Raw genomic sequence first — 17195 nt, 5'->3', positions numbered from 1 at the left:
AAGTTAATAATTCGAGGCTGAGGAGAGGTACGAGTGGGGGCCATCTGGAGCAAATTCCTTTGTTGGCGAGAGAACCCGAGGAAGCCAATTATCACCCCCAATAAAATGGAACACACGGACACACATACCACTCCCCCTCCCCACAGCAAGCGACATCAAAGTAAGTCAGGCCTTTTGTGAAGAGAGAGAGGGGAGGGATTATAAAATTTGAAGTACGAACACGATTCACAAATTGTCAGTCTTGCTACAGCTGGGTTCGGCATCAGCCAACAAGAGTATCGCTGAAAGTTTCATGCTACATTTACGATGATGTGTTGATACATTAGCAAAGTCAAGGATTGCGACAAGTGATAGTGTCCTAAGCTTTCACAGCTGTTTAAGAGGTGTGCGAATACAATTCACAACTTTTGAAAGTGAGCGCGCAGCAAAAGCGCCGTGAGATCATCATCACCACCGACGCAGGAGACCATCACCACCGACGCAAGAGACCATCACCACCGACACAGGAGAAGCGCCAACAGAAGAAGTATCGCTCCACCGAGCCGCTGCCGTGCGTGTAAAGCTGGCGAAAATTCCAGCTATTACTCTCGTGAAATAGCGGAAAGTGCCCAACATCGATCAAGCAATGAATGAGAGCATCGTTCATCGCCAAAGAACCCGGAGCCGGAGAGCGCGCACAGCCGCGTCGCCCAGTGCCCAGAGCACAGGTGTCAGCCACCAGCACACGAGCGAACGAGCACCGCCAAGCGCCGCCGGGCACCACCAGGGCCACCGGGCGTCACCGGGGGCCACTGGGCACCATCAAGCGCCACGAGCGACCAACGGGCGACCAAGCCTCTTCAAGCACAACATCGTGCCGACGCCGCTCATCTAGCAGCGGAGAGATAAAGCCGGCGGCTCACTGCAGCCACGCCCGAGCGAGAGGAAAACTCCAAGAAGTTCGTATCCCACGCCCCCACACTCACAAACCCACGACGCGCCCGGTGTCTGATTAATATAAAGAATTGACCCAAGGAATCAAAATCACACACGCACACATCTACATCCCCGGACTCACGTGAGAATTTATCAAAGAGACAAGCCACCTCACCCACACAATGGAACCAACCATAGCCAATAATAAGAAGACTAATCATACAAGTGCATGAACTATCAGCTGGCCGTGAAGGCATCGCGGCTCATCGAGTGATAAGAATACGTCTTTTATAAGTTAATTAGCCGTCCTATTTATTTATTTATTTATATTTTACTTCTAAATTGCATTAATTACCAATAGATTCATCGAGAAGAACTAAACCCTTGAAACCTTCGTCACCTTCCTCAAGAATCTACATGCTCACAGAGAGAGAATATCGTGTTAAACCTGTTTCTTTGTCATAGAACCTTGTCCACGAATTAATATAGGTAGGAACAATGTTCCACACTGCCCACCAGGGATTTTTTGTCTGTCTGTCGTGCATAAATAAATATATAATACAAACAGCTCTTTGATTGGTGGAGACCTACTGCCGGGTACGGAGAGGGGAGGGGCCTAAAGGAAGGGGGGTCAGGGGAATGGGCCTAAGGATATGGGGGGTGGTCAAAGGAGGGGCCTAAGGGAGGGGGGGGGTCAGCGGAGGGGCCTGAGGGAGGTAAGGGGAGGTGCCTAAGCAAGGGGGAGGGGCCGATAGTTAAGGGGGTTGAGGATGTCGGGGAGGGTGGGGGGAAGGTTAACACGCCCACTCATCCAACTGCCCCGCCCCCCTGAACGCCGCGCTGAGTGTGTGTGTGTGAGTCTGACAGTAAGAGAGTGTGTGTGTGTGAGTCTGAGAGTGTGTGAGTCTAAAAGTGTGAGAGTGAGTGTGAGTGTGTGAAAGTGAGTGTATGTGTGTGTGAGAGTGAGTGTGAGTCTGTGAGAGTGAGTGTATGTGTGTGTGAGTCTGAGAGTGTGAGTGTGTGTGAGTATGACAGTGTGAGAGTGAGTGTGTGTGTCTGAGAGTGTGAGGGTGAGTGAGTGAGTGAGTGTGAGTCTGAGTGTGTGTGTGAGTCTGAGAGTGAGTGTGTGTTTGTGAGAGTCTGGGAGTGTGAGAGTGAGTGTGAGTCTGAGAGTGTGAGAGTGAATGTGTGTGTGTAAGTCTGAGTGTGTGTGTGTGTGTGAATCTGAAAGTGTGAGAGTGTGAGAGTGTGTGTGTGTGAGTCTAAGAGTGTGAGAGTGAGTGTATGTGTGAGTCTGAGAGTGTGAGAATGAGTGTGTATGTGAGTCTGAGAGAGTGAATGTGTGTGTGTGTGAGTCTGAGAGTGTGAGAGTGTGTGTGTGTGAGTCTGAGAGTGTGAGGGTGAGTGTATGTGTGTGTGAGTCTGAGAGTGTGAGAGGTGAGTGTGTGTGCGAGTCTGAAAGTGTGAGAGTGAGTGTGTGTGTAAGTAAGAGTGTGAGCGTGAGTGTGAGTCTCAGAGTGTGAGAGTGAGTGTGTGTGTGTGAGAGTGAGAGAGTGTGTGTGTGTGCGAGTCTGAGAGTGTGAGGGTGAGTGTGTGTGTGAGTCTGAGAGTGTGAGAGTGAGTGTGTGTGTGAGAGTGAGTGTGTGTGTGAGTCTGAGAGTGAGTGTGTGTGAGTGTGAGAGTGAGTGTGTGTGTGAGTCTGAGAGTGTGAGGGTGTGTGTATGTGTGTGTGTGTGAGACTGAGAGTGTGAGGGTGAGTGTGTGTGTGTGAGTCTGAGAGTGTGAGAGTGAGTGTATGTGCGTGTGAGTCTGAGAGTGTGAGAGTGAGTGTGTGTGTGAGTGAGAGTGTGAGCATGAGTGTGTGTGTGAGTCTCAGAGTGTGAGAGTGAGTGTGTGTGTATGAGTCTGAGAGTGTGTGCGTGTGTGTGAGTCTGAGAGTGTGAGAGTGAGTGTATGAGTCTGAGAGTGTGAGAGTGAGTGTATGTGTGTGTGAGTCTGAGAGTGTGAGAGGTGAGTGTGTGAGTCTGAAAGTGTGAGAGTATGTGTGTGAGTGAGAGTGTGAGCGTGAGTGTGTGTGTGAGTCTCAGAGTGTGAGAGTGAGTGTGTGTGTGTGAGTCTGAGAATGTGTGTGAGTCTGAGAGTGTGAGAGTGTGTGTGTGAGTCTAAGAGTGTGAGAGGTGAGTGTGTGTGTGAGTCTGAAAGTGTGAGAGTGTGTGTGTGTGTGAGTCTAAGAGTGTGAGAGTGAGTGTGTGTGTTTGAGTCTGAGAGTGTGAGAGTGAGTGTATGTGTATGTGTGTTTGTGAGTCTGAGAGTGAGTGTATGTGAGTCTGAGAGTGTGAGAGGTGAGTGTGAGTCTGAGAGTGTGTGTGTGTGTGAGTCTGAGAGTGTGAGAGTGAATGTATGTGTGAGTCTGAGAGTGTGTGTGAGTCTGAAAGTGTGAGGGTGTTTGTGTGAGAGTGAGTGTGTGTGTGTGTGTGCGAGTCTGAGAGTGTGAGAGTGAGTGTGTGAGTCAGAGTGTGAGAGTGATTGTGTGTGAGTGTGAGGGTGTGAGAGCGAGTGTAAGTGTGTGTGAGTCTGAGAGTGTGACATTGAGTGTGTGTGTGTGAGTCTGAGAGTGAGTGTATGTGTGTGAGTTTGAAAGTGTGATAGTCAGTGTGTGTGTGAGTCTGAGAGTGTGAGAGTGTGTGTGTGAGTCTGAGAGTGAGTGTATGTGTGTGAGTCTGATAGTGTGAGAGTGAGTGTGTGAGTCTGAGAGTGTGAGTGTGTGTGAGTCTGAGAGAGTGAGTGTGTGTGAGTCTGAGAGTGTGCGTGTGTGTGAGTCTAAGAGTGTGAGGGTGAGTGTGTGTGTGAGTCTGAGAGTGTGAGGAGTGTATGTGTGTGTGAGTCTGAGAGTGTTATCATGAGTGTGTGTGAGTCTGAGAGTGAGTGTATGTGTGTGTGTGAGTCTGAGAGTGTGAGGGTGAGTGTGTGAGTCAGAGAATGTGAGAGTGAGTGTGTGTGAGTCTGAGAGTGTGAGAGGGAGTGTATGAGTGTGTGAGTCTGAGAGTGTGAGCGTGAGTGTGTGTGAGTCTGAGAGTGTGAGAGGTGAGTGTGTTGTGTGAGTCTGAAAGTGTGAGTGAGTGTGTGTGTGAGTGAGAGTGTGAGGGTGAGTGTGTGTGTGAGTCTGAGAGTGTGAGAGTGAGTGTGTTTGTGTGAGTGTGAGAGTGAGTGTGTGTGTGAGTCTGAGAGTTTGAGAGTGTGTGTGAGAGTGAGTGTGTGTGAGTCTGAGAGTGTGAGATGTGAGTGTGTGTGCGAGTCTGAGAGTGAGAGTGAGTATGTGTGTGTGAGTCTGAGAGTGTGAGGGTGAGTGTGTGTGAGTCTGAAAGTGTGAGAGTAAGTGTGTGTGTGTGAGTCTGAGAGTGTGAGGGTGAATGTGTGTGTGTGAGTCTGAGAGTGTGAGGGTGTGTGTGTGTGAGAGTGAAAGTGTGAGCGTGTGTGTGAGTCTAAGAGTGTGAAAGTGAATGTGTGTGTGAGTCTGAGAGTGTGTGTGTGTGTGTGAGTCTGAGAATGTGAGAGTGTGTGTGAGTCTGAGAGTGAGTGTATGTGTGTGTGAGTCTGATAGTGTGTGTGTGTGAGTCTGAGAGTGTGAGAGTATGTGTGTGTATGAGTCTGAGAGTGTGAGAGTGTATGTGTGTGTGAGAGTCTGAGAGTGTGTGTGTGAGTCTGAAAGTGTGAGAGTGTGTGTGTGTGTGAGTCTAAAAGTGTAAGAGTGAGTGTGTGTGCGTGAGTCTGAGAGTGAGTGCATGTGTGTGTGAGTCTGAGAGAGTGAGTGTGTGTGAGTCTGAGAGTGTGTGCGTGTGTGAGTCTGAGAGTGTGAGGGTGTGTGTGAGTCTGAGAGTGTGAGAGTGAGTGTATGTGTGTGTGAGTCTAAGAGTGTGAGAGTGAGGGTGTGTGAGTCTGAGAGTGAGTGTATGTGTGTGTGTGAGTCTGAGAGTGTGAGGGTGAGTGTGTGAGTCTGAGAGTGTGAGCGTGAGTGTGTGTGAGTCTGAGAGTGTGAGGGTGAGTGTGTGTGAGTCTGAGAGTGTGAGAGTAAGCGTGTGTGTGTGAGTCTGAGAGTGTGAGGGTGAATGTGTGTGTGTGAGTCTGAGAGTGTGAGGGTGTGTGTGTGTGTGAGTGAAAGTGTGAGCGTGTGTGTGAGTCTAAGAGTGTGAAAGTGAATGTGTGTGTGTGAGTCTGAGAGTGTGTGTGTGTGTGAGTCTGAGAATGTGAGAGTGTGTGTGTGAGTCTGAGAGTGAGGGTATGTGTGTGTGAGTCTGAGAGTGTGTGTGTGTGAGTCTGAGAGTGTGAGAGTATGTGTGTGTATGAGTCTGAGAGTGTGAGAGTGTATGTGTGTGTGAGTCTGAGAGTGTGTGTGTGAGTCTGAAAGTGTGAGAGTGTGTGTGTGTGTGAGTCTAAAAGTGTGAGAGTGAGTGTGTGTGCGTGAGTCTGAGAGTGAGTGCATGTGTGTGTGAGTCTGAGAGAGTGAGTGTGTGTGAGTCTGAGAGTGTGCGCATGTGTGAATCTGAGAGTGTGAGGGTGAGTGTGTGTGTGAGTCTGAGAGTGTAAGAGTGAGTGTATGTGTGTGTGAGTCTAAGAGTGTGAGAGTGAGGGTGTGTGAGTCTGAGAGTGAGTGTATGTGTGTGTGAGTATAAGAGTGTGAGAGTGAGGGTGTGTGAGTCTGAGAGTGAGTGTATGTGTGTGTGTGTGAGTCTGAGAGTGTGAGGGTGAATGTGTGTGTGTGAGTCTGAGAGTGTGAGGGTGTGTGTGTGTGTGAGTGAAAGTGTGAGCGTGTGTGTGAGTCTAAGAGTGTGAAAGTGAATGTGTGTGTGTGAGTCTGAGAGTGTGTGTGTGTGTGAGTCTGAGAATGTGAGAGTGTGTGTGTGAGTCTGAGAGTGAGTGTATGTGTGTGTGAGTCTAAGAGTGTGTGTGTGTGAGTCTGAGAGTGTGAGAGTATGTGTGTGTATGAGTCTGAGAGTGTGAGAGTGTATGTGTGTGTGAGAGTCTGAGAGTGTGTGTGTGAGTCTGAAAGTGTGAGAGTGTGTGTGTGTGTGTGTGAGTCTAAAAGTGTGAGAGTGAGTGTGTGTGCGTGAGTCTGAGAGTGAGTGCATGTGTGTGTGAGTCTGAGAGAGTGAGTGTGTGTGAGTCTGAGAGTGTGCGCATGTGTGAGTCTGAGAGTGTGAGGGTGAGTGTGTGTGTGAGTCTGAGAGTGTAAGAGTGAGTGTATGTGTGTGTGAGTCTAAGAGTGTGAGAGTGAGGGTGTGTGAGTCTGAGAGTGAGTGTATGTGTGTGTGTGTGAGTCTGAGAGTGTGAGGGTGAGTGTGTGAGTCTGAGAGTGTGAGAGGGAGTGTATGAGTGTGTGAGTCTGAGAGTGTGAGCGTGAGTGTGTGTGAGTCTGACAGTGTGAGAGGTGAGTGTGTTGTGTGAGTCTGAAAGTGTGAGAGTGAGTGTGTGTGTGAGTGAGAGTGTGAGGGTGAGTGTGTGTGTGAGTCTAAGAGTGAGTGTCTGAGTCTGAGAGTGTGTGTGTGAGTCTGAGAGTGTGAGACTGAGTGTGTGTGTGTGAGAGTGAGTGTGTGAGTCTGAGAGTGTGAGAGTGTGTGTGAGAGTGAGTGTGTGTGTGAGTCTGAGAGTGTGAGATGTGAGTGTGTGTGCGAGTCTGAGAGTGTGAGAGTGAGTGTATGTGTGTGTGAGTCTGTGAGTGTGTGTGTGAATCTGAGAGTGTGAGAGTGAGTGTGTGTGTGTGTGAGTCTGAGAGTGTGAGGGTGAATGTGTGTGTGTGAGTCTGAGAGTGTGAGGGTGTGTGTGTGTGTCTGAGAGTGTGAGGGTGTGTGTGTGTCTGAGAGTGAGAGGGTGAATGTGTGTGTGTGAGTCTGAGAGTGTGAGAGGTGAGTGTGTGTGTGAGTTTGAGTGAGTGTGTGAGTCAGAGAGTGTGAGTGAGTGTGTGTGAGTCTGAGAGTGTGAGAGGGAGTGTATGTGTGTGTGAGTCTGAGAGTGTGACATTGAGTGTGTGTGAGTCTGAGAGTGTGATAGTCAGTGTTTGTGTGAGTCTGAGAGTGTGTGTGTGAGTCTGAGAGTGAGTGTATGTGTGTGAGTCTGACAGTGTGAGAGTGAGTGTGTGAGTCTGAGAGTGTGAGTGTGTGTGAGTCTGAGAGAGTGAGTGTGTGTGAGTCTGAGAGTGTGCGTGTGTGTGAGTCTGAGAGTGTGAGGGTGAGTGTGTGTGTGAGCCTGAGAGTGTGAGAAGGAGTGTATGTGTGTGTGAGTCTGAGAGTGTTATCGTGAGTGTGTGTGAGTCTGAGAGTGTGAAAGGTGAGTGTGTTGTGTGAGTCTGAAAGTGTGAGAGTGAGTGTGAGTGAGAGTGTGAGGGTGAGTGTGTGTGTGAGTCTAAGAGTGTGAGAGTGAGTGTGTGTGAGTGTGAGAATGAGTGTGTGTGTGAGTCTGAGAGTGTGAGAGTGTGTGTGAGAGTGAGTGTGTGTGCGAGTCTGAGAGTGTGAGAGTGAGTATGTGTGTGTGAGTCTGAGAGTGTGAGGGTGAGTGTGTGTGTGAGTCTGAGAGTGTGAGAGTGAGTGTGTGTGAGTCTGAGAGTGTGAGGGTGAATGTGTGTGTGTGTGTGTGTGTGAGTCTGAGAGTGTGAGGGTGTGTGTGTGTGAGTGAGAGTGTGAGCGTGTGTGTGAGTCTCAGAGTGTGAAAGTGAGTGTGTGTGTGTGAGTCTGAGAGTGTGTGTGTGAGTCTGAGAATGTGAGTGTGTGTGTGAGTCTGAGAGTGAGTGTATGTGTGTGTGAGTCTGAGAGTGTGTGTGTGTGAGTCTGAGAGTGTGACAGTATGTGTGTGTATGAGTCTGAGAGTGTGAGAGTGTATGTGTGTGTGAGAGTCTGAGAGTGTGTGTGAGTCTGAAAGTGTGAGAGTGAGTGTGTGTGCGTGAGTCTGAGAGTGAGTGCATGTGTGTGTGAGTCTGAGAGAGTGAGTGTGTGTGAGTCTGAGAGTGTGCGTGTGTGTGAGTCTGAGAGTGTGAGGGTGAGTGTGTGTGTGAGTCTGAGAGTGTGAGAGTGAGTGTATGTGTGTGCGAGTCTAAGAATGTGAGAGTGAGGGTGTGTGAGTCTGAGAGTGAGTGTATGTGTGTGTGTGTGTGAGTCTGAGAGTGTGAGGGTGAGTGTGTGAGTCTGAGAGTGTGAGCGTGAGTGTGTGTGAGTCTGAGAGTGTGAGAGGTGAGTGTGTTGTGTGAGTCTGAAAGTGTGAGAGTGAGTGTGTGTGTGAGTGTGAAAGTGAGTGTGTATGTGTGTGAGTGAGTGTGTGAGTCAGAGAGTGTGAGCGTGAGTGTGTGTGAGTCTGAGAGTGGAGAGAGGTGAGTGTGTTGTGTGAGTCTGAAAGTGTGAGAGTGAGTGTGTGTGTGAGTGAGAGTGTGAGGGTGAGTGTGTGTGTGAGTCTAAGAATGTGAGAGTGAGTGTCTGAGTCTGAGAGTGTGTGTGTGAGTCTGAGAGTGTGAGAGTGAGTGTGTGTGTGTGTGAGTGTGAGAGTCTGAGAGTGTGAGATGTGAGTGTGTGTGCGAGTCTGAGAGTGTGAGAGTGAGTGTATGTGTGTGTGAGTCTGAGAGTGTGAGTGTGTGTGTGTGAGTCTGAGAGTGTGAGAGTGAGTGTGTGTGTGCGAGTCTGAGAGTGTGAGGGTGAATGTGTGTGTATGAGTCTGAGAGTGTGAGGGTGTGTGTGTGTGTGTCTAAGAGTGTGAGGGTGAATGTGTGTGTGTGAGTCTGAGAGTGTGAGAGGTGAATGTGTGTGTGAGTCTGAAAGTGTGAGGGTGAGTGTGTGTGTGAGTGAGAGTGTGAGCGTGTGTGTGAGTCTCAGAGTGTGAAAGTTAGTGTGTGTGTGTGAGTCTGAGAGTGTGAGAGGTGAGTGTGTGTGTGAGTTTGAAAGTGTGAGGGTGAGTGTGTGTGTGTGTGAGAGTGTGAGCGTGTGTGTGAGTCTCAGAGTGTGAAAGTTAGTGTGTGTGTGTGAGTCTGAGAGTGTGTGTGTGTATGAGTCTGAGAATGTGAGAGTGTGTGTGTGAGTCTGAGAGTGTGAGAGTGAGTGTATGTGTGTGTGAGTCTGAGAGTGTGCGTGTGTGTGAGTCTGAGAGTGTGAGAGTGTGTGTGTGTGTGAGTCTGAGAGTGTGAGAGTATGTGTGTGTATGAGTCTGAGAGTGTGAGAGTGTATGTGTGTGTGTGAGTCTGAGAGTGTGTGTGTGAGTCTGAAAGTGTGAGTGTGTGTGTAAGAGTGAGTGTGTGTGCGAGTCTGAGAGTGTGTGCGAGTCTAAGAGTGTGAGAGTGAGTGTGCGTGTGCTTGAGTGTGAGAGTGAGTGTGTGAGTCTGAGAGTGTGAGAGTGAGTGGGTGAGTGAGTGTGAGTGTGTGTGTGAGTCTGAGTGTGAGATGTGAGTGTGTGTGTGAGTCTGAAAGTGTGAGCGTGTGTGTATGTGTGTGTGAGTCTGAGAGTGTGAGGGTGAGTGTGTGTGTGTGAGTCTGAGAGTGTGAGAGTGAGTGTGTGTGAGTCTGAGAGTGTGAGGGTGAATGTGTGTGTGTGTGTGTGAGTCTGAGAGTGTGAGGGTGTGTGTGTGTGAGTGAGAGTGTGAGCGTGTGTGTGAGTCTCAGAGTGTGAAAGTGAGTGTGTGTGTGTGAGTCTGAGAGTGTGTGTGTGAGTCTGAGAATGTGAGTGTGTGTGTGAGTCTGAGAGTGAGTGTATGTGTGTGTGAGTCTGAGAGTGTGTGTGTGTGAGTCTGAGAGTGTGACAGTATGTGTGTGTATGAGTCTGAGAGTGTGAGAGTGTATGTGTGTGTGAGAGTCTGAGAGTGTGTGTGAGTCTGAAAGTGTGAGAGTGAGTGTGTGTGCGTGAGTCTGAGAGTGAGTGCATGTGTGTGTGAGTCTGAGAGAGTGAGTGTGTGTGAGTCTGAGAGTGTGTGCGTGTGTGAGTCTGAGAGTGTGAGGGTGTGTGTGAGTCTGAGAGTGTGAGAGTGAGTGTATGTGTGTGTGAGTCTAAGAGTGTGAGAGTGAGGGTGTGTGAGTCTGAGAGTGAGTGTATGTGTGTGTGTGTGTGAGTCTGAGAGTGTGAGGGTGAGTGTGTGAGTCTGAGAGTGTGAGCGTGAGTGTGTGTGAGTCTGAGAGTGTGAGGGTGAGTGTGTGTGAGTCTGAGAGTGTGAGAGTAAGCGTGTGTGTGTGAGTCTGAGAGTGTGAGGGTGAATGTGTGTGTGTGAGTCTGAGAGTGTGAGGGTGTGTGTGTGTGTGAGTGAAAGTGTGAGCGTGTGTGTGAGTCTAAGAGTGTGAAAGTGAATGTGTGTGTGTGAGTCTGAGAGTGTGTGTGTGTGTGAGTCTGAGAATGTGAGAGTGTGTGTGTGAGTCTGAGAGTGAGGGTATGTGTGTGTGAGTCTGAGAGTGTGTGTGTGTGAGTCTGAGAGTGTGAGAGTATGTGTGTGTATGAGTCTGAGAGTGTGAGAGTGTATGTGTGTGTGAGTCTGAGAGTGTGTGTGTGAGTCTGAAAGTGTGAGAGTGTGTGTGTGTGTGAGTCTAAAAGTGTGAGAGTGAGTGTGTGTGCGTGAGTCTGAGAGTGAGTGCATGTGTGTGTGAGTCTGAGAGAGTGAGTGTGTGTGAGTCTGAGAGTGTGCGCATGTGTGAATCTGAGAGTGTGAGGGTGAGTGTGTGTGTGAGTCTGAGAGTGTGAGAGTGAGTGTATGTGTGTGCGAGTCTAAGAATGTGAGAGTGAGGGTGTGTGAGTCTGAGAGTGAGTGTATGTGTGTGTGTGTGTGAGTCTGAGAGTGTGAGGGTGAGTGTGTGAGTCTGAGAGTGTGAGCGTGAGTGTGTGTGAGTCTGAGAGTGTGAGAGGTGAGTGTGTTGTGTGAGTCTGAAAGTGTGAGAGTGAGTGTGTGTGTGAGTGTGAAAGTGAGTGTGTATGTGTGTGAGTGAGTGTGTGAGTCAGAGAGTGTGAGCGTGAGTGTGTGTGAGTCTGAGAGTGGAGAGAGGTGAGTGTGTTGTGTGAGTCTGAAAGTGTGAGAGTGAGTGTGTGTGTGAGTGAGAGTGTGAGGGTGAGTGTGTGTGTGAGTCTAAGAATGTGAGAGTGAGTGTCTGAGTCTGAGAGTGTGTGTGTGAGTCTGAGAGTGTGAGAGTGAGTGTGTGTGTGTGAGTGTGAGAGTCTGAGAGTGTGAGATGTGAGTGTGTGTGCGAGTCTGAGAGTGTGAGAGTGAGTGTATGTGTGTGTGAGTCTGAGAGTGTGAGTGTGTGTGTGTGAGTCTGAGAGTGTGAGAGTGAGTGTGTGTGTGCGAGTCTGAGAGTGTGAGGGTGAATGTGTGTGTGTGAGTCTGAGAGTGTGAGGGTGTGTGTGTGTGTCTGAGAGTGTGAGGGTGAATGTGTGTGTGTGAGTCTGAGAGTGTGAGAGGTGAGTGTGTGTGTGAGTCTGAAAGTGTGAGGGTGAGTGTGTGTGTGAGTGAGAGTGTGAGCGTGTGTGTGAGTCTCAGAGAGTGAAAGTTAGTGTGTGTGTGTGAGTCTGAGAGTGTGAGAGGTGAGTGTGTGTGTGAGTTTGAAAGTGTGAGGGTGAGTGTGTGTGTGTGTGAGAGTGTGAGCGTGTGTGTGAGTCTCAGAGTGTGAAAGTTAGTGTGTGTGTGTGAGTCTGAGAGTGTGTGTGTGTATGAGTCTGAGAATGTGAGAGTGTGTGTGTGAGTCTGAGAGTGTGAGAGTGAGTGTATGTGTGTGTGAGTCTGAGAGTGTGCGTGTGTGTGAGTCTGAGAGTGTGAGAGTGTGTGTGTGTGTGAGTCTGAGAGTGTGAGAGTATGTGTGTGTATGAGTCTGAGAGTGTGAGAGTGTATGTGTGTGTGTGAGTCTGAGAGTGTGTGTGTGAGTCTGAAAGTGTGAGTGTGTGTGTAAGAGTGAGTGTGTGTGCGAGTCTGAGAGTGTGTGCGAGTCTAAGAGTGTGAGAGTGAGTGTGCGTGTGCTTGAGTGTGAGAGTGAGTGTGTGAGTCTGAGAGTGTGAGAGTGAGTGGGTGAGTGAGTGTGAGTGTGTGTGTGAGTCTGAGTGTGAGATGTGAGTGTGTGTGTGAGTCTGAAAGTGTGAGTGTGTGTGTATGTGTGTGTGAGTCTGAGAGTGTGAGGGTGAGTGTGTGTGTGTGAGTCTGAGAGTGTGAGAGTGAGTGTGTGTGTGCGAGTCTGAGAGTGTGAGGGTGAATGTGTGTGTGTGAGTCTGAGAGTGTGAGGGTGTGTGTGTGTGTCTGAGAGTGTGAGGGTGAATGTGTGTGTGTGAGTCTGAGAGTGTGAGAGGTGAGTGTGTGTGTGAGTCTGAAAGTGTGAGGGTGAGTGTGTGTGTGAGTGAGAGTGTGAGCGTGTGTGTGAGTCTCAGAGTGTGAAAGTTAGTGTGTGTGTGTGAGTCTGAGAGTGTGAGAGGTGAGTGTGTGTGTGAGTTTGAAAGTGTGAGGGTGAGTGTGTGTGTGTGTGAGAGTGTGAGCGTGTGTGTGAGTCTCAGAGTGTGAAAGTTAGTGTGTGTGTGTGTGAGTCTGAGAGTGTGTGTGTGTATGAGTCTGAGAATGTGAGAGTGTGTGTGTGAGTCTGAGAGTGTGAGAGTGAGTGTATGTGTGTGTGAGTCTGAGAGTGTGTGTGTGTGTGAGTCTGAGAATGTGAGAGTATGTGTGTGTATGAGTCTGAGAGTGTGAGAGTGTATGTGTGTGTGTGAGTCTGAGAGTGTGTGTGTGAGTCTGAAAGTGTGAGTGTGTGTGTAAGAGTGAGTGTGTGTGCGAGTCTGAGAGTGTGTGCGAGTCTAAGAGTGTGAGAGTGAGTGTGCGTGTGCTTGAGTGTGAGAGTGAGTGTGTGAGTCTGAGAGTGTGAGAGTGAGTGGGTGAGTGAGTGTGAGTGTGTGTGTGAGTCTGAGTGTGAGATGTGAGTGTGTGTGTGAGTCTGAAAGTGTGAGCGTGTGTGTATGTGTGTGTGAGTCTAAGAGTGTGAGAGTGAGTGTGTGTGTGTTTGAGTCTGAGAGTGTGAGAGTGAGTGTATGTGTGTTTGTGAGTCTGAGAGTGTGAGGGTGAGTGTGTGATTCTGAGAGTGTGAGCGTGAGTGTGTGTGTGTGTGAGTCTGAGAGTGGTGAGTGTGTGTGCGAGTCTGAGAGTGTGAGAGTGAGTGTGTGTGTGAGAGTCTGAGAGTGAGTGTATGTGTGCGTGTGAGTCAGAGTGTGAGCGTGACTGTGTGTGAGTCTGGACTGTGAGAGTGAGTGTGTGTGTGAGTGAGAGTTTGAGCGTGAGTGTGTGTGTGCGAGTCTCAGAGTGTGAGTGTGTGAGTCTGAGAGTGTGTGTGTGTGAGTCTGAGAGTGTGTGTGTGTGTGAGTCTGAGAGTGTGAGGGTGAGTGTGTGTGTGTGAGTCTGAGAGTGTGAGAGTGAGTGTATGTGTGTGATTCTGAGAGTGTGAGAGTGACTGTGTGTGTGAGTCTGAGAGTGTTAGAGTGAGTGTGTGTGTGAGTCTGAGAGTGTGTGAGTCTGAGAGTGTGAGTGTGAGTCTGAGAGTGTGTATGTGAGTCTGAGAGTGTGAGAGTAAGTGTGTGTGAGTGTGTGTGTGAGTCTGAGAGTGTGAGATGTGAGTGTGTGTGTGAGTCTGAGAGTGTGAGATGTGAGTGTGTGTGTGAGTCTGAGAGTGTGTGTATGTGTGTGTGAGTCTAAGAGTGTGAGAGTGAGTGTATGTGTGTGTGAGTCTGAGAGTGTGAGGGTGAGTGTGTGTGTGTGAGTCTGAGAGTGTGAGAGTGAGTGTATGTGTGAGTCTGAGAGTGTGAGAGGTGAGTGGATGTGTGAGTCGGAAAGTGTGAGAGTGAGTGTGTGTGTGAGTGAGAGTGTGAGCATGAGTGTGTGTGTGAGTCTCAGAGTGTGAGAGTGAGTGTGTGTGAGTCTGAGAGTGTGTGTGTGTGAGTCTGAGAGTGTGAGAGTGTGTGTGTGTGAGTCTGAGAGAGTGTGTGTGAGTCTGAGAGTGTGAGATGTGAGTGTGTGTGCGAGTCTGAGAGTGTGAGAGTGTGTGTATCTGTGTGTGAGTCTAAGAGTGTGAGAGTGAGTGTGTGTGTGTGAATCTGAGAGTGTGAGAGTGAGTGTATGTGTGTGTGTGAGTCTGAGAGTGTGAGGGTGAGTGTGTGTGAGTCTGAGAGTGTGAGAGTGAGTGTGTGTGTGAGAGTGTGTGTGTGCGTGAGTCTGAGAGTGTGAGATGTGACTGTGTGTGTGAGTCTGAGAGTGTGAGAGTGTGTGTATGTGTGTGTGAGTCTAAGAGTGTGAGAGTGAGTGTGTGTGTGTGTCTGAGAGTGTGAGAGTGAGTGTATGTGTATGTGTGTGTGTGAGTCTGAGAGTGTGAGGGTGAGTGTGTGTGCGAGTCTGAGAGTGTGATCGTGAGTGTGTGTGTGTGAGTCTGAGAGTGTGAGAGTGAGTGTATGTGTGTGAGTCTGAGAGTGTGAGAGGTGAGTGTGTGTGTGTGAGTCTGAAAGTGTGAGTGTGTGTGAGAGTGTGAGCGTGAGTGTGTGTGTGAGTCTCAGAGTGTGAGTGTGAGTGAGTGTGTGTGAGTCTGAGAGTGAGTGTATGTGTGTGTGAGTCTGAGATTGTGAGAGGTGAGTGTATGTGTGAGTCGGAAAGTGTGAGGGTGAGTGTGTGTATGTGTGAGTGAGAGTGTGAGCGTGTGTGTGAGTCTCAGAGTGTGAGTGTGTGTGAGTCTGAGAGTGTGTGTGAGTCTGAGAGTGTGATAGTGTGTGTGTGAGAATCTGAGAGTGAGTGTATGTGTGTGTGTGTGAGTTAGAGTGTGAGTGTGTGTGAGTCTGAGAGTGTGAGAGTGAGTGTGTGTGTGAGTCTGAGAGTGTGAGAGTGTGTGTGTGTGAGTGAGTGTGTGTGTGCGAGTCTGAGAGTGTGAGAGTGTGTGTGTGAGTCTGAGAGTGTGTGTGAGTCTGAGAGTGTGATAGTGTGTGTGTGAGAGTCTGAGAGTGAGTGTATGTGTGTGTGTGTGTGTGAGTCAGAGTGTGAGCGTGAGTGTGTGTGAGTCTGAGAGTGTGAGAGTGAGTGTGTGTGTGAGTCTGAGAGTGTGAGAGTGTGTGTGTGTGAGTGAGTGTGTGTGTGCGAGTCTGAGAGTGTGAGAGTGTGTGTGTGAGTCTGAGAGTGTGTGTGAGTCTGAGAGTGTGATAGTGTGTGTGTGAGAGTCTGAGAGTGAGTGTATGTGTGTTTGTGAGTCTGAGAATGTGAGGGTGAGTGTGTGATTCTGAGAGTGTGAGCGTGAGTGTGTGTGTGTGTGAGTCTGAGAGTGAGAGTGGTGAGTGTGTGTGCGAGTCTGAGAGTGTGAGAGTGAGTGTGTGTGTGAGAGTCTGAGAGTGAGTGTATGTGTGTGTGTGAGTCAGAGTGTGAGCGTGACTGTGTGTGAGTCTGGACTGTGAGAGTGAGTGTGTGTGTGAGTGAGAGTTTGAGCGTGAGTGTGTGTGTGCGAGTCTCAGATTGTGAGTGTGTGAGTCTGAGAGTGTGTGTGTGTGAGTCTGAGAGTGTGTGTGTGTGTGAGTCTGAGAGTGTGAGGGTGAGTGTGTGTGTGTGAGTCTGAGAGTGTGAGAGTGAGTGTATGTGTGTGATTCTGAGAGTGTGAGAGTGACTGTGTGTGTGAGTCTGAGAGTGTGAGAGTGAGTGTGTGTGTGAGTCTGAGAGTGTGTGTGTGAGTCTGAGAGTGTGAGTGTGAGTCTGAGAGTGTGTATGTGAGTCTGAGAGTGTGAGAGTAAGTGTGTGTGAGTGTGTGTGTGAGTCTGAGAGTGTGAGATGTGAGTGTGTGTGCGAGTCTGAGAGTGTGAGATGTGAGTGTATGTGTGTGTGAGTCTGAGAGTGTGAGGGTGAGTGTGTGTGTGTGAGTCTGAGAGTGTGAGAGTGAGTGTATGTGTGTGAGTCTGAGAGTGTGAGAGGTGAGTGGATGTGTGAGTCGGAAAGTGTGAGAGTGAGTGTGTGTGTGAGTGAGAGTGTGAGCATGAGTGTGTGTGTGAGTCTAAGAGTGTGAGTGTGTGTGAGTCTGAGAGTGTGTGTGTGTGAGTCTGAGAGTGTGAGAGTGTGTGTGTGTGAGTCTGAGAGAGTGTGTGTGAGTCTGAGAGTGTGAGATGTGAGTGTGTGTGCGAGTCTGAGAGTGTGAGAGTGTGTGTATCTGTGTGTGAGTCTAAGAGTGTGAGAGTGAGTGTGTGTGTGTGAATCTGAGAGTGTGAGAGTGAGTGTATGTGTGTGAGTCTGAGAGTGTGAGGGTGAGTGTGTGTGAGTCTGAGAGTGTGAGAGTGAGTGTGTGTGTGAGAGTGTGTGTGTGCGTGAGTCTGAGAGTGTGAGATGTGACTGTGTGTGTGAGTCTGAGAGTGTGAGAGTGTGTGTATGTGTGTGTGAGTCTAAGAGTGTGAGAGTGAGTGTGTGTGTGTGTCTGAGAGTGTGAGAGTGAGTGTATGTGTATGTGTGTGTGTGAGTCTGAGAGTGTGAGGGTGAGTGTGTGTGCGAGTCTGAGAGTGTGATCGTGAGTGTGTGTGTGTGAGTCTGAGAGTGTGAGAGTGAGTGTATGTGTGTGAGTCTGAGAGTGTGAGAGGTGAGTGTGTGTGTGTGAGTCTGAAAGTGTGAGTGTGTGTGAGAGTGTGAGCGTGAGTGTGTATGTGAGTCTCAGAGTGTGAGTGTGAGTGAGTGTGTGTGAGTCTGAGAGTGAGTGTATGTGTGTGTGAGTCTGAGATTGTGAGAGGTGAGTGTATGTGTGAGTCGGAAAGTGTGAGGGTGAGTGTGTGTGTGTGTGAGTGAGAGTGTGAACGTGTGTGTGAGTCTCAGAGTGTGAGTGTGTGTGAGTCTGAGAATGTGTGTGAGTCTGAGAGTGTGATAGTGTGTGTGTGAGAATCTGAGAGTGAGTGTATGTGTGTGTGTGTGAGTTAGAGTGTGAGTGTGTGTGAGTCTGAGAGTGTGAGAGTGAGTGTGTGTGTGAGTCTGAGAGTGTGAGAGTGTGTGTGTGTGAGTGAGTGTGTGTGTGCGAGTCTGAGAGTGTGAGAGTGTGTGTGTGAGTCTGAGAGTGTGTGTGAGTCTGAGAGTGTGATAGTGTGTGTGTGAGAGTCTGAGAGTGAGTGTATGTGTGTGTGTGTGAGTCAGAGTGTGAGCGTGAGTGTGTGTGAGTCTGAGAGTGTGAGAGTGAGTGTGTGTGTGAGTCTGAGAGTGTGAGAGTGTGTGTGTGTGAGTGAGTGTGTGTGTGCGAGTCTGAGAGTGTGAGAGTGTGTGTGTGAGTCTGAGAGTGTGTGTGAGTCTGAGAGTGTGATAGTGTGTGTGAGAGAGTCTG

The sequence above is a fragment of the Lampetra fluviatilis genome, chromosome 11, assembly GCF_964198595.1.
Source record: "Lampetra fluviatilis chromosome 11, kcLamFluv1.1, whole genome shotgun sequence".
Taxonomy (NCBI): Eukaryota; Metazoa; Chordata; class Hyperoartia; order Petromyzontiformes; family Petromyzontidae; genus Lampetra; species Lampetra fluviatilis.
The sequence above is the reverse complement of the archived record's forward strand: the minus strand, read 5'-3'. Positions refer to the sequence as shown.